A 14,549-nucleotide genomic window follows, 5' to 3' on the forward strand; every position below is an offset into this window, starting at 1 on the left:
AACTGGAACCAGCCTAGAAGTTCATCAGTGGATGAATGGATAAAGTAAATGTGGTATATTTACACAAAGGAATTTTATTCAGTCATAAAGAAAAAGGAAATTATGATATTTACAGGAAAATGGATGGAACTAGAGAACATTATGTTAAACAAAAGAAGTCAAACTCGGAAAGTCAAGGATCTTATCTTTTCTCTCATAATATGGAAGCTACAGAGGAAAAGGGAAAAGAAAGGTTGGGGGGCAGTGGGGATCTCATGAAAATCAAAAGGAGATCCAGTGGAGGCAAAGTACCAGAGGTTGGCAGGTGGTTTGAGAGGAGGTAAGTCCTGGGGAGTGACATTGGCCCAACCGGTTATATTTTGTGCATGTATGAACAAAATGTTTGTAACAAATCCCATCCTTATGTCTAACTATAATGCACCAATAAAAACGTGGAAAGAAAACAAATGGATATAAACCTAAACAGAAAAAAAAAAAAAGAAAGAAATCCTTGTCACTCTCGTTATGCTTAAATTAAGTACAAATACTTAAGGAAGTAGACAGATCTGTCAAACTCAGAATACAAAGTCACACATAAAGCTCAAGAAGCCCTGTCATGTCAAATAGCAAGTCAGGAGGAAAAACATGTGCCCCTTTGGGCAACTGCATTTACCGAGACTGTGACCTCTGTCAGGTTCTTTGTGCATTACTGTCTTGTAGAAAGAGAAACTGTAGATGAGGGTTTTCCAGGTTTCACCGGATGTGTGCATGATGAGCTGCTCTTCCATCATTTTCTAGAAAAGACAATAAAACTCTGAAATTCCTACACAGGGAGACCTCAGAGTGGCAGTCCTTAGTTTTGCAATGGAATCAAGGGAATGATAGGAGCAGTGAAGAAACCCTACCCTCCACCCACCCACAAGATTGTGCTCAAATCAAAGTGGGTCAAAGACTTAGGTATTAGACCAGACACTTTGCAACTGCCAAGAAGAAAACAGAGATCCAACACTCCATCATCTTGGTGCAGAAGCTGACTTTCTTAACAAGATCCCTAAAGCTCAAAAATAAAACCAAAAATCAATTAAGTAGTATGGCATCAAATTAGATGTTTCCTTTTGCACAGCAAAGGAAATGACTAATAAGAGTGTGAAAAGAGAGCCTCCACAATAGGAAAAAATCTTTGCCAGTTATTCATCTGAAAAGGAATTTATATCCAAGATATATGAAGAACTCAAAAAGTTTATATCAAACAAACCAATCAATAAATGGGTAAAAAAAAAAAACTAAACGGACATTTCTCAAAAGAAGAACCACAAATGACCAATAAACATATGCAAATATGTACAACATCTCTAGCAATCAGGGAAATGTAGGTCAAAACTACACTAAGATTTCATCTTGCTTCAGTGAGATGGCAATTATCAAGAATACAAGTAATAAATGCTAGTGAGGATGTGGGACAAAATGTACACTCATACATTGTTGGTAGGACTGCAAATTAACACAACTGTTGTGGAAAACAGCATGGAGATTCTTGAAAAAACTAAGAATAGAACCACCATATGACCCAGCTATCTCTGAAAGACACTAAAATCAGCACACTATAGGGATACAATCACTTCAATGTTTATAGCAGCACAATTCACAATAGTCAAATTATGGAATCAGCCTAGATGCCCATCAATAGATGAATGGATTAAGAAAATGTGGAATATATACACAATGGATTATTAGCTATAAAGAATAAAATTATGGCATTTTTCTGGTAAATGGAAAGAACTGGAGAACAACATACTAAGAGAAATACACTAGTCTCAGAAAATCAAGGGTAGAATGTTTTTCTCTTGGATACAGTAGAACAAAATGAAGGGAAAATAGGGGGGAATCAGATATCGTAAAGATATACAGATCTGTGGATTAGAAGAGGGAGATCTCTTGAGAGGGAGGGAGAGGGGATGGAAAAGGATATGTAGAATGATTTTAAAGAAATCACGTTATGTGCATGTATAAATCTACCACAGTGAATTCTACCTTTGTGTACATTTATAAAGCAGCAATTAAAAGAAATAAATAAATGAGTTAAAGGAAGACCAGCAGAGGAGACTAGGATGTGGAAGGGAGGGAAAGGATGGGGCTTGTGAAATGAAATGGAGTAAATAAAATTCCATGCATACATGATTTTGTCAAATGAACCCAACTGTTATGTATAACTATAATGCATTAATAAAAGAGAAAAATCTGCTATACAAAAGATTATACTGTGTTAAATGTTGTGCCTGGTGTAAGTTATATCAAAATGTAAATGCATATCATATTATCAAATATTTCAGACATAAAGAAAAGTATAAAGAAAATACAAATAGAACATCATCCAGTTTTATCAAATTTAACATGTATTATATAGCAGTCCCCTTCTGAGAGGGGTATGGTCTAAGACCCCTAAAGGACTTCTCTCTTTCCAGAAATAAGTGGCTAGGGTAATATTCTCCAGAATGTTTAAAAAATATTCAGTAGAAACATATTGACACAAGAAAGGTTATTGAGGATTTTAAGTTTTTTAAAAAAGGGCATGATACTCTATAATTTTATAAATTATTTTTCATCAACATCATGTTTCTGTCATTTATCCTTGTTGATACATATACCTCCAGTTCATTTCATTTTAACTGTTGTAGTAGTATTTCATTATATGAACAAGGAAATAGTATTCTCAGGGAGATGGGAGAATATGAAGTTTTTAGGGAAAGGCTATGAAAAATAGTACATTGAGACGATCAAAGAGAGAATTAAGGATCACATGCTAATTCAAATCATTTACTGATTTTACATTTCAGTGATGACAATCCAGCTGCTCAACTATCACTTTCTAGTAGAAACCTCCATATGGACAGGAATGTGTGAACCAGCTCAGTCAACTTCACCTTGCCCTTTTCTCTCCTCTCAAGTTTAGTTCCAATTCTCAACAGTATAAGTAAATTCAGCAAGTCTGTGATACACAAAGGACAACAAGGGATGGCACCTCTCTAAGCAGGGGACAAATGGGATGAAGACAGGTTCTTCACTCTGGCATGCTAAGGGCTCTGATAAAGTAGTACACACAACCTCAAGGCCCTGAAGCAGAGCCCTAAATTCAGACTCAAATCTTAGATAAGTAGAAATTAGTATTCTCAGGGAGGAACCAGTATTCTCAGGGAGATGGGGCTTAAGTTGAGGAGAAGAATGTTCTCCTAAAATCTTTCACAGAAATTACTCTGAAGTTCAAAAGTGCAGATTCCTTCCTGAATATTTCAGTTCAGACAATAAATTCTGCTAGATTTTCAAGTTGAGGTAAAGTGTATTTCAAGCAAAACCTGAAAGCTTGTTTGGATCTTCTAGCAGGGGAATGCAGTGACTTATATACCCTCAATCAAAGAACAGTCCTCTTCAAAATGAGGGAGGAAGGGGACACCTGCCTAGCCAGCTCAACCCTGGTGATCAGTGGGGTGACAGATGTTGCAGCCACTTCACTCTCACAGCCCTGAGTCTCTTCTGAGTCCAAGAGTCTGGACAAATGGCTGTCCCTGCAAGAATACCTTCAAAGACAGAGAACTGGACTCCTCCAAATGTAGCCTATTTCCATGCACCCATTGCTAGTGAGTTCCTATCATGAAATGAAATCTGCTGTCTATAATTTTCAGTCACTGGTCCTTATTTTGCCTGCTATGCCATTTTTGGTCTTCTTACCTTTAGCCTAAACATCCCCAGTCCCTCAATGAGGAAGCAGAGAGAGTACTCCCTATGTACTGGGAAGTCCTTCCAATCTTCTCCATGATCACAGCCAAAAGCCAGCCAGGCTTGCCAGGGCTATGGGCCTGGGAAAAGACAGAGAGTAGAGAAATCCAGAACTAAGCTGATCATCACCTCTACTGGCCAGAATGAACATGCTGCATTGGATGAGGTAGAGGTAAAACCAAGATAGAATTTATGACATTAAGGAAACTGAGTGACTGCTGGCAGGGGACAGCCAAGTAAGTACCAAAGAGAACCTTCCGCTTTTAGGGAAAGGAGTGCAAAAGTCAAATTTCTTAGATCATTTACCCAAAAACTGCAGAGTCAGCATAGTGAGGCAACAAGAACAGGCTAGGCAGAATTGTTATAAAACAAATTGTTATAAAACAAACAGCGGGAAGGAAATAAGAAAAACATTTTCCCAAAATTAAAAACATTAAAATCCAGGGCATATTACTCCATAAATATGTACAATTATAATATGCCAATTAAAAATTAAAAAAAAAATATTTAAAGCTGAGTGCATACCTGTAATCCCAGGTACTCAGTTCAAGACCGGACTGGGCAAATTAGCAAGATCCTGCCTCAAAATATCAAATGAAAAGGGCTGTGGATGTAGTTCAATGGTAGAGTATTTGCCTAGCATGCACAAGACCCTGGATCCAATCCCTAGCACTGCAAATAAATAAACAAACACATACAATCATAAAATAATATATATTTTTTAAAGCAGGTGTGTTTGCTCAAGTAAATAAGGTATGGGCAACTTCTTTTCCTCCTGGATACTCAGGAATAAGAACAGCCATGTTTAGCCACAATGAGTGACTTAGTTACTGTATATTCGTTTTCTTACTGATTGTATGCTATCCTCATGCCAGGCTCATGCCATGGGTGCTGTAGTGAGCGAGAGAGACTTGGTCTGGACCCTCTTCCTGCAGCCCTGTAATTAGGCATAGACATTTCTATATCTCTGAGGGAACTCCCAGCTATCCTGAGGAAGGCAGGACAAGATCACTAGCCCTATCACACAGGCGTGGGTAAGCAATGACTCACCCGAGGTCCCACATAAGAGACTCTGGCAGAGTCACAGGTCCAAAAAACCAAAGGCTGAATTTCTCTCTGATATGTGGATGCTAACACACATGTGGGTGTGTGGGGGTGGGGGTGAAGAAGAGAAGTTCATTGGATTAGACAAAAGGGAAGGAAGGGAAGGGAGAGGGATGGATTTAGAAGAATCAGAAAGAACTTTCCTATGTTCATGTATGAATACACGAGCAGGGAAACTCCACATCATGTACAACCACAAGAATGGGATCCTAATTAGAATAAGTTATATGCTATGTATGTATAATTTGTCAAAATGCACTCTACCATCATGTATATCTAAAAAGAACAAACAAAAAAAGAAGAACTTTTTTTGTCAAACTATCCCTATTTGCTGACAACATGATTCTATATTTAGAAGACTCAAAAAACTCCACCAGAAAACTTTTGGTCTTTATAAAGGAATTCGGCAAAACAGCAGGATATAAAATTAACACCACAAATCAATTGTGTTCCTATATATCAGAGATGAATCCACTAAAAGAGAATTCAGAAAAACTATCCCATTCACAACAGCCCCCCTCCCCCCAAAAAAATCTGGTAATCATCTAATAAAAGAAGTGAAAGACTTCTATAATGAAAACTACAGAACATTAAAGACAGAAATTGAAGACAACTTTGGAAGATGGAAAGACTTTCCATGATCTTAGACAGGCAGAATGAATAATGTCAAAATGGTCATAATACCAAAACTACTACCTATAAAGGTTCCAATGATGTTCTTCACAGAAATAGAAAAAGCAGTCATGAAATTCATTTGGAAAAAATAAGAGGCCCAGAATAGCCAAAGCACCAAAAAACAAAAAACAAAAACCCAATCAATAAATGGGCAAAGGAACTGAACAGACCCTTCACAGGAGAAGAAATATGATCAGTCAACAAATTTATGAAAAAATGTTCAACATCTTCTAGCAATTAGAGAAATGCAAATTAAGACTACTAAGATCTCATCTCACTCCAGTCAGAATGGTGATTATCAAGAATACAAGTAACAATAAATTTTGGCAAAGATGTAGGGAAAAGGTACATTCACACATTGCTGGTGGCACTACAAACTGATCCAACCACTCTGGAAAGCAAAACAGATTCCTCAGAAAACTCCGAATGGAACCACCATTTGACCCAGTTTTCCCACTCCTCCGTATATATCCCAAGGACTTAAAATCAGGATACTACAGTGATGCAGTCACATCAATGTTTATAGCAGCTCAATTCACAATAGCTTAGCTATGGAACCAACCTAGGTATCCTTCAACAGATGAATGGATAAAGAAACTGTGGTATATATATGCAATGGAATATTATTCAGTCATAAAGAACGAAATTATGGCATTTGCTGGAACTGTAAACTATCATGCTAAGTGAAATAAGTTAATTCCAAAAAACCAAAGGTTGACTGTTCTAATATGCATATGCTAACATACAATAAGGGGAGGCAGAATAGAAGTTCACTAGGTTAGACAAAGGGAAATGAAGGGAAGGGAGAGATGATGGGAATAGTTGATGGGAGGGGTGATGGGAATAGGATAGACAGTAGGATAAATTGAACATAAATTTCCAATGTTCATATATGTTCCCATCTCCTGCAATCTTTAAAGCTACTAACATACATGATCCTTCCTATTCCTCTCATTTCCAGTTCCCACTGGAACCTGATGGAGGAGTTTAAGGAACCTAGAGATCACATTCCGTCTTGTGTGCAATGCCTTTTACTACAGTGACTGGGGATTCCCACCCTTGAAACCAAGGTAGAGGCAAGGGAGAGGTTCACAGTAAACCCCAAGGACCAAAGAATCTGCTTCAGCACCAGCTTCAGCACTCAGATGCATGAGACTGACAATACAGAAAACTCCCCAAACAGTAGAGAAGTCAATATCATTCCTTGTGTGAGTTGGAAGAAGGGAAGAAAAGATATTTAGAGACAAAAGGGTGAACCTCACAATGGGCACCCTCCATCTACTATGCCTTGCCCTTTCCACCCTAGTCCTTCCTGTATCTACAGCAATACATTTAGCCTTTCAATTGTACAGGTTCAAACCTGAGAGGCATCTGACATCTCCCTTCTCCGCTGTGATCTCCCCTTCAGAGTCACATGCACTTCTAAGTCATGCTTATCATTCCTCTGACTGAGGACTGAAATTGTCTTTTAACTGGGGCTCCATGATTTGTCTCTCCCCTGAAAACTCTGCCTATGAGCCACTTACATTTGCATCTTCCTAAAGAACAGATCCCACCCCATTATTCTGTTACTACATCTTGCATCTCCCTATGAGCTATACCACTGTGAACCAACCCCTATGGCATCGAGGGTTCTGTCTAACATTTGCCTAACTTGTGATTTTGCCCCACCACAAACCATTCACCCACAACTACATTTCCAGCCAAATCAAACACTGCTTGTATAATCCTTCTGTGTTGTTATTCTGGGGTTCCTTTCCCCACAATCACTGACTAAAAGCCCATCTGTCTTGAAGGGCCATTTCAAATTATGGTCCCTGATGATTCTTTATTTTGGTAGGGGTGTGGTTAAGGAGCTATTCTCTAAATCACAAGTTGGCAAACATTTTCTGTAAAGGACCAGATAGTAAATATATTAGGTTTTGTGGGCCACCTGGTCTCTGTTACAACCATTCAACTCTGCACAAGGAAGAATCAAAGCAGTCAGTTAGTATGTACATGAATGGGTATGACTTTGTTACAATAAAACTTTATTTCAAAAGCAAGATTGTGGGACAGATTTGACACATAGTTGCCTGATCCCTGTTGTGCATCACGCAAAGTGTGCATTTCATGGGCTGCACATTTTGCTCAGATCTTAATAAGAGGAAAAGTTATGCTTCTCCTGAAGAATTGGTTTGTCTTTTTCTTCTTATTGCTCTGAATCTTGAAGGAGATGTTTCCCACATTTCTTTGGCTAGCAAGAATTTCAGAGCTGAATTTAGCACAAAACTCTAGCTACTTTACAAAGCCTTATATTATGTCCTATCTTATTTTTTCATTTCTTGAATTTTCCCCATCTGGACACTTTTTTTTTTCTTTCTGGAGGTTGCATTTAGTTCCACAATCCACCTGGAGTAACTTTTTAGAGTAAGGGCATTGATAAACAAAATGAAAAGGCAGGATGCATAGAGTCTTGGCAGTCACCACTGGTGAGAGTCTGGCAAACAGTCAAACAGGAAGATGTTAGTCTATGAATTTCTTTTTTAAAATTTTATTTGTTCTTTTAGATATACATGACAATAGAGTATATTTTGACATACTTATACAAACATCTTAAATTAGGATACTAGTCTTGTGGTTATGATGCATCTAACAACCCTGTCCAGAAATCTTCCTTAAGAAGCTTCCATTTAACATATGTAGATACTTCCCCCATCCTCTTTAGAGTGGGCTAAATTTAGTGACTACAAAAGGCAAAAAGTAATTTTGAAGTGGAAGCAGCTGGCAAATACGACATTAACAAAGTGATGAAGGTTACCATCACAGGCATGTCCTGATGATCTCATCTATTCCAATGTGACGTGATTGGGAAAGGCACCTTATTTCTGAAGTATCTGCATTCTAACTAAGAGAAAAACACCAGAAGAACCCAGATTTGGGGATATTCTGCAGGACACCCTTGTAAAGACTATTAAGGTCTTAAAAAAACAATTACAAGAAAATGAGGCTAGGGGTACAACCCAGTGGTAGAGCACATGCCTAGTATGCACAAGGTTCTTAATTCCTCTCCCAGAAGTGGATACCTGTTGCATCCCCATTTTCAGGCTGCATGATAATTAGCTAACAGGAAACAACCAAATCCAGGCTGCTGAAGACAGCTCTCTGCTCTGTCTTACCTGGAGACTAATGGGCTAAGTGGTGCTTCTTCCTTTCAGTCACCCAGCTCCTTCAAGTCAGAGAGAAGCTCCCTAAAGGAACCCAAGACAGAAACCCATATACCTTGAAGAGCAAGAGTGAAGGACTGGGAATAAGCTCCCAGACCCATGGGCTAGGTGCTTTCCAAGGTTTATAATATTAGGGAAGGAGAGAATATCATCCCAAATGAAAATCCTCCCTGTCCTCATGGAGCTTACCATTTGGGGGGTAGGGAGGAGATGATATACATTAGAAAACATTTGTAAAGAGTTTTATTCATTCCTATACCTCCAATGGCATTTGACATGGACCTATACCCAGCAGATGATGGGTAGAGTATTTCCTTTCTCCACACATCCATCCTATCCCCTTTTTGTGAATGGCTATTTATAATTTTATATCTCACGTCATGCCATAAAACCTGAGGTTCCCAATAAGTAAAAACATAAGACAAAATAAATACACAAGAAAACCCAGTGTAGAGAAAAGGAGTACAGGAAAAGTGTGGAATTATAGTCTAACCAAGTACTTTTTTTTGATATAAGATAACATTTGTTAATGTCTAGAGTTGGGCCATTCAATACAGAAGCTACTAGTTAAATGTGGCTTTTTAAATATAAATCTGCTGAAACAGAATCCTTCAGTTCCTGGGTCATATTAGCTGCACTGCAAGTAGCTCAATGGCCATGTATGAGGAGGGGCTACTGTGTTGGATGGTGCTGATATAAAACATTTCCATCATTGTAGAAATTGCTCTTGGAAAGTACTGGTTTAGAGCAAAGACGCCCTCTAACCCCCCCAAAAAATTGTGTATAGGGCTGGGAATGTAGCTCAGTAGAAGAGCACTTGTCTAGCATGCACAAGGTCCTGGGTTTAATCCCCAGCACCAAGAAAAAAAAAAAAAAAAAAAGTAAAAAAGTGGAGACTATAGATAATATGTATTGACAAATCTGAGATTTGGTTGTTGTTTTGTTGTTTATTTGTTTCTTTCTTTTTGTAACACTAGGGATTAAACCCAGGGTCTTATGTATGCTAGCGTTTCACCACTGGGCTACACCCCAGATCTTTACTTTTATAAACCAGCTGGCCTTGAATTTGTGATCCTCCTCCTCCATCCTTCCAAGTAGCACGTGTACATAACTATGCCTGGCTTGGCTACATTTTTTTTTTTTTTTTTTTTTTTTTTAAGGGAATGGGCTGTAGGCTGCTAGGTATCATGATTCCCCCCGCCCCATTTATTTTTTATTTTTATTTTTTAGTTGTTCTACACTAACAGTGTAGAATTGTTCCTTTTTCTCCACTTCCTTGCCAGCATTTATTATTATTTGCACTCCTAATGAATACCATTTTGATCTGTGTGAGATAAAATCTCAGTGTAGTTTTGAGATGCATTTCCCTAACTGCTAATGATGTTGAACACTTCTTCGTGTGTCTGCTGGTCATTTGTATTTCTTCTTTTGAGAAGTGTCTGTTTAGTATTTGCCCATTTATTAATTAGATTATTTGTTTTGGTGTAAAGTTTTTTGAGTTTTTTTTATGTGTTATAGGTATTAATCTCCTGCTGGAAGAGTAGTTAGCAAAGATTTTCTCCCATTTTGTGGGTTCTGTCTTCACATTCCTGTTTCTCACATTCCTATTTCCTTTGCTGGGTAGGTGCTTGTTAATTTGATGCCATCCCATCTAGTAACTCTCGGTGTTATTTCCTGAGCTTTAGGAGTCCTATTTAGAAAGTCATTGGCTGTGCCTAAAAGCTGGAGTATTGATCTTACATCTTCGTCTGGGAGTGACATAGTTTCTGGCCTAATTCTGAGGCCTGTGATCCATTTTGAGTTGTTTTTTTGTAAAGGGTGAGAAATAAGAGTCTAGTTTCATTCTTTTACATATGGATAACCAGTTGTCCAAGCAGCATTTATTAAAAAGGCTGTCTTTTCTCTAATGTATGTTTTTGGCACCTCTGTCAAGGATCAGATGAATGTAGATGTGTGGATTTGTCTGTCTTCTATTCCATACCATTGGTCTAAGTTTCTGTTTTCATGCCAGTACCATAGTTTTTGTTACTACAACTGTACAGTATGATTTGAAGTCAGGTATTGTGATGCCTCCAGCATTGCTTTTTTGGCTTAAAATTGCTTTCGCTGTTCTGGGTCTTTTATTTTTTTCCAAATGAATTTCAGTACTGTTTTTTTCTGGTTCTGTGAAGAGTGTCATTGGCATTTTTTTTTTTTTTCTTTTCACATCAGATGTAAGTGCTGACGTTGTAACAAGGTTTAGAGGGAGGCACAGCTCACACAATAGTGTGATACTCAATCATCACACTCATGAACTGAAGGTTCTGTCACTGGTATTTTGATGGAGACTGCATTCAATATGGATATTGCTTTTGGTAGTATGGGCATTTTACCAATAATAATTGTGCCTATCCACGGACCTGGGAAGTCTTTCCAAATCTTCTGAGGTCTTCTTCAATTTCTTTCTTCAATGTTCTATAGTTTTCATTGTAGAGGTCTTTCACCTCCTTGGCTAGATTTATTCCTAGATATTTTATTTTCTTTGAAGCTATTGTGATTGGAAATGTTTTCCTGATTTCTTTATCAGCAGATTTGTTGTTGGTATATAGGGAAGTTACTGATTTTTGTATGTTGATTTTGTAATCTGCTATTTTGCCAAATTTGTTTATTAGCTCTAGCAGTCTTTTGGTGGAGTTTTTGCATCTTCTAGGTATAGGATCATATCACCTTCAAACGGTGCTAATGTGACTTCTTCCTTTCCTATTTTTGTCCCTTATATTTCCTTCTCTTGCCTAATTGTTCTAGGTAGAATTTCTACCACTCTACTAAATAGGAGTGGTGAGAGTTTTCCATGTGACTTTTGCCAGGCAGGAACCCAGGTTCAGTGTCTATTTATAAAGAAAATTGAATTTTTGTATGAAATTTCCAGATTTTTAAGTATTCCCAACCAGTTCAAATAAAAAAAAAAAAATACTGCAAGACCAAATACATTTTGGAGACATATATGACTGAACTGAATCCCGAATGCTGCAGAAGTATTGCACAAAGACTCCAGGTAAGAGCCTGCATAATTGTGGAGGGTTTAGGTCAGGGCAAAGTTGATTAGTAGGTCTCAGGGTCTTCTGGAGGGAATGATCCTTGGGAATATGAGCCTTTTATTCATTCCTATCTCTGAAGAAGAAACAGTGAGCAAAGGGGAAAATGTCTACTTTTGGACACATCACAATCTCAGACTCTCCAGGATTCCATGAACACACTAAAAACTCCTGCCCTAACAGATGTGGCCCCAAAGTGTATTCTACAGATCCCAGCATCTCTGGGGCTATATGTCATCTCAGGTCCCTCTCCCTATATACTTAAACTAGAATGGTTCCACATTCAACTTATATTTCAGGGTTTGGCATAAATTATCAATGGGAAAAAAGGGTCCCATTGTCTTAAATGAGAAGGGCCCCACTATTTTTTGTGTCTGTGCCAGAGGATTAGGTGATGAAGAATCAACAGTGCAGAAAACAGACATGGCAGCTGCCCTCTTGGAGCTTAGTCTTGTGTGGAAGGTGAGCATTTATGAAATACCAGTCATACAAACACAAAGTAGAACTCTGTGAAATGAGATGCTGAAAAGAGGGACACCAGAGCTATGCAAGTGCTTGAAATGGGATCTTATTCAATGAAGAAGAATTAACAGGCATGACCAGGACAGTATATGTCAGAGCAGAGCTGCAGGAGGAAATCTGGTGCTTACAGAGGTCACTGGAGTATAAGATGAAGAAGAAACTGAGGCTGAATAGGAAGGTATGGTCCCAATTTTGCAAGACATTTCAGGCTTTTAAAGATTTCTGCTTTTATCCTAAAGGAAAAAAAGGCACAGAAAGGTTTAATGAGGGATGATACAATCAGACTTCGTTGCAGAAAGTGACTCCAGGCAAGGTAGAAAACAGACTAGACAGGGCCTAGAAGACAGCAGAGAGAGCATGCAGGAGGCTGCTGCAGTATGCAGGTGAGAAATAGTCTCCTGCATTGGTGGGGATGTTCATGGAGCTGGAGGCAACTGAGCAAAATAATGACTCCAGAGACCTTTACCATTCGAATGCAACCCAGCACACTGGGCTGGGCTGCTGAGACCCAAGCCTCTTTATGAGAGTACCTGCTGGGGGTCATGGAGTGAGGGGAGGGAAGAGGCCTTAACAGTGGTTCAGGTCTCATGTGGCTGGATTCTCTCTTGGCCACCACGTCCCTTTTAGCTCTGGACATCATTAGGTAGGCTCCTAAGGAAAGTCCCATGACCAGGTGCTTCTCATATCTTCCAAATTCTTATACAAGTCATATAAAAATCACCTTCCAGAGAATAGGATATAGAGAGGAATACTGTGTAACTCTATTCTACTTATCAGACAGACAGCAAGACAAACATTATTGTCAGAATGATGAATTGATGGCAAAAAGGACCATTTCTCAAGGTTGGCACACAGTTCTGTTACTTGGAACCCTGGGTGTACTGCTGTCTGCTTTAATTTTACAGGTACTTCTTTTCCTTGGCAAAGCTGGACTGCATTGACGGCTCCTCCCTGCAGCTTGGCCAACAAGAATCCCGCTTAGCAAAGAGCTGCTCTGAGGAACAAATACCATGGCATCACTTTACAACTCGGCAAGAGCTAGAGGACTTGGCTTTCTTAGGTCCAGCAGAGTCATTATAGAGCTAGAAAGGGTGGGAAAGGTCACCTGATCCAAGCCCTTTTTTACACATACACTCATGGGGAAAGAACTGACTGGCTTGGTCAAGTTCATTTACTGGTTTGTACCCTGTGTTCCTTCCTAACCCTATACGCTATGGAGAATTACTGTGAGCTAGGTCTGAGTTAATCAGAGATGTTTCATCTTACTTTGCTCTCATGGCAACCCTATGAGGAAAGCAAAATTATCAGCCCACTCTACAGATGACAAACTCCAGGTTGGGAGAGATGAGCACAGTTGATGCAAGGATTCACCACCGGTCCATGGAGTGGCAGGCAGCCCGACACCAGAGCCAACAAGCTAAGAGTCTTGAAACATATAGCCCCTCTCTTTTATGGAGGTCATTACACACTATGTTTTCTGGTTTTGGATTAGAGAGGAGGCAGCAGAGGGAGTAATCCCTGATAGGCAGAGATACATCAAATTGATATCATAATCTGGCATCATAGTAACTGTCATCCCTCAGTATCTGTGGGGGATTGGCTCCGGGACATTACCACCCTCAGGATACAAAACTCCATGGATACCAGGTGTGGTGCAACATGACTGTAACGTCAACAACTCGGGAGGCTAAGGCAGGAAGCCAGCCTGCACAACTTAGCGAGACCCTCAGCAATTTACCCTGTCTCAAAATACAACATAGAAAGGACTGAAGGCATAGCTCAGTGGTAAAGGCCCCGAGTTAAAAAAAACCCAAAAAACAAAAAACAAAAAAACACAACATCCAAGGAGGCTCAATTCCTTTACATAAAATGGTATACTACTTACATAAAACCTGTATACATCCACTTAAATACTTCTAATCATCTCTAGATTACTTATAATGTCTAATATAGTATGAGTGCTAAGTAAATAGCTGTTATGCTATATTCTTTAGGGAATAATGATAATAAAAAGTCTATACATATGTTCGGTATAGATACTACTTTTCTCCCAAATATTTTTCATCCACAGTTGGTTGAATCTGTGGATGGATCTGGAAAGCTGATTATACTAACCCTAATCAGAGCTAGTGTTGACTGAGTACACATCACATACCCAGCTTGATGCCAGTCGTATACTTATATACAATTCTTGCAACATTAATTAGAAGTGTGTTAT

General features: G+C 38.9%; 1 long non-coding RNA gene and 1 other non-coding gene across 6 annotated transcripts in view; both read right to left on the reverse strand.

The window, feature by feature from the left end:
• LOC124991971 (uncharacterized) overlaps positions 1 to 14,549 on the reverse strand; it is a 94,948-nt gene that overhangs the window by 25,759 nt on the left and 54,640 nt on the right. The window lies entirely within an intron of this gene.
• On the reverse strand, positions 10,941 to 11,038 carry LOC124992044 (small nucleolar RNA U13). Its single transcript, XR_007110046.1, has one exon. It is a non-coding gene; the product is annotated as a small nucleolar RNA U13 (small nucleolar RNA).

The sequence above is a fragment of the Sciurus carolinensis genome, chromosome 8, assembly GCF_902686445.1.
Source record: "Sciurus carolinensis chromosome 8, mSciCar1.2, whole genome shotgun sequence".
Taxonomy (NCBI): domain Eukaryota; kingdom Metazoa; phylum Chordata; class Mammalia; order Rodentia; family Sciuridae; genus Sciurus; species Sciurus carolinensis.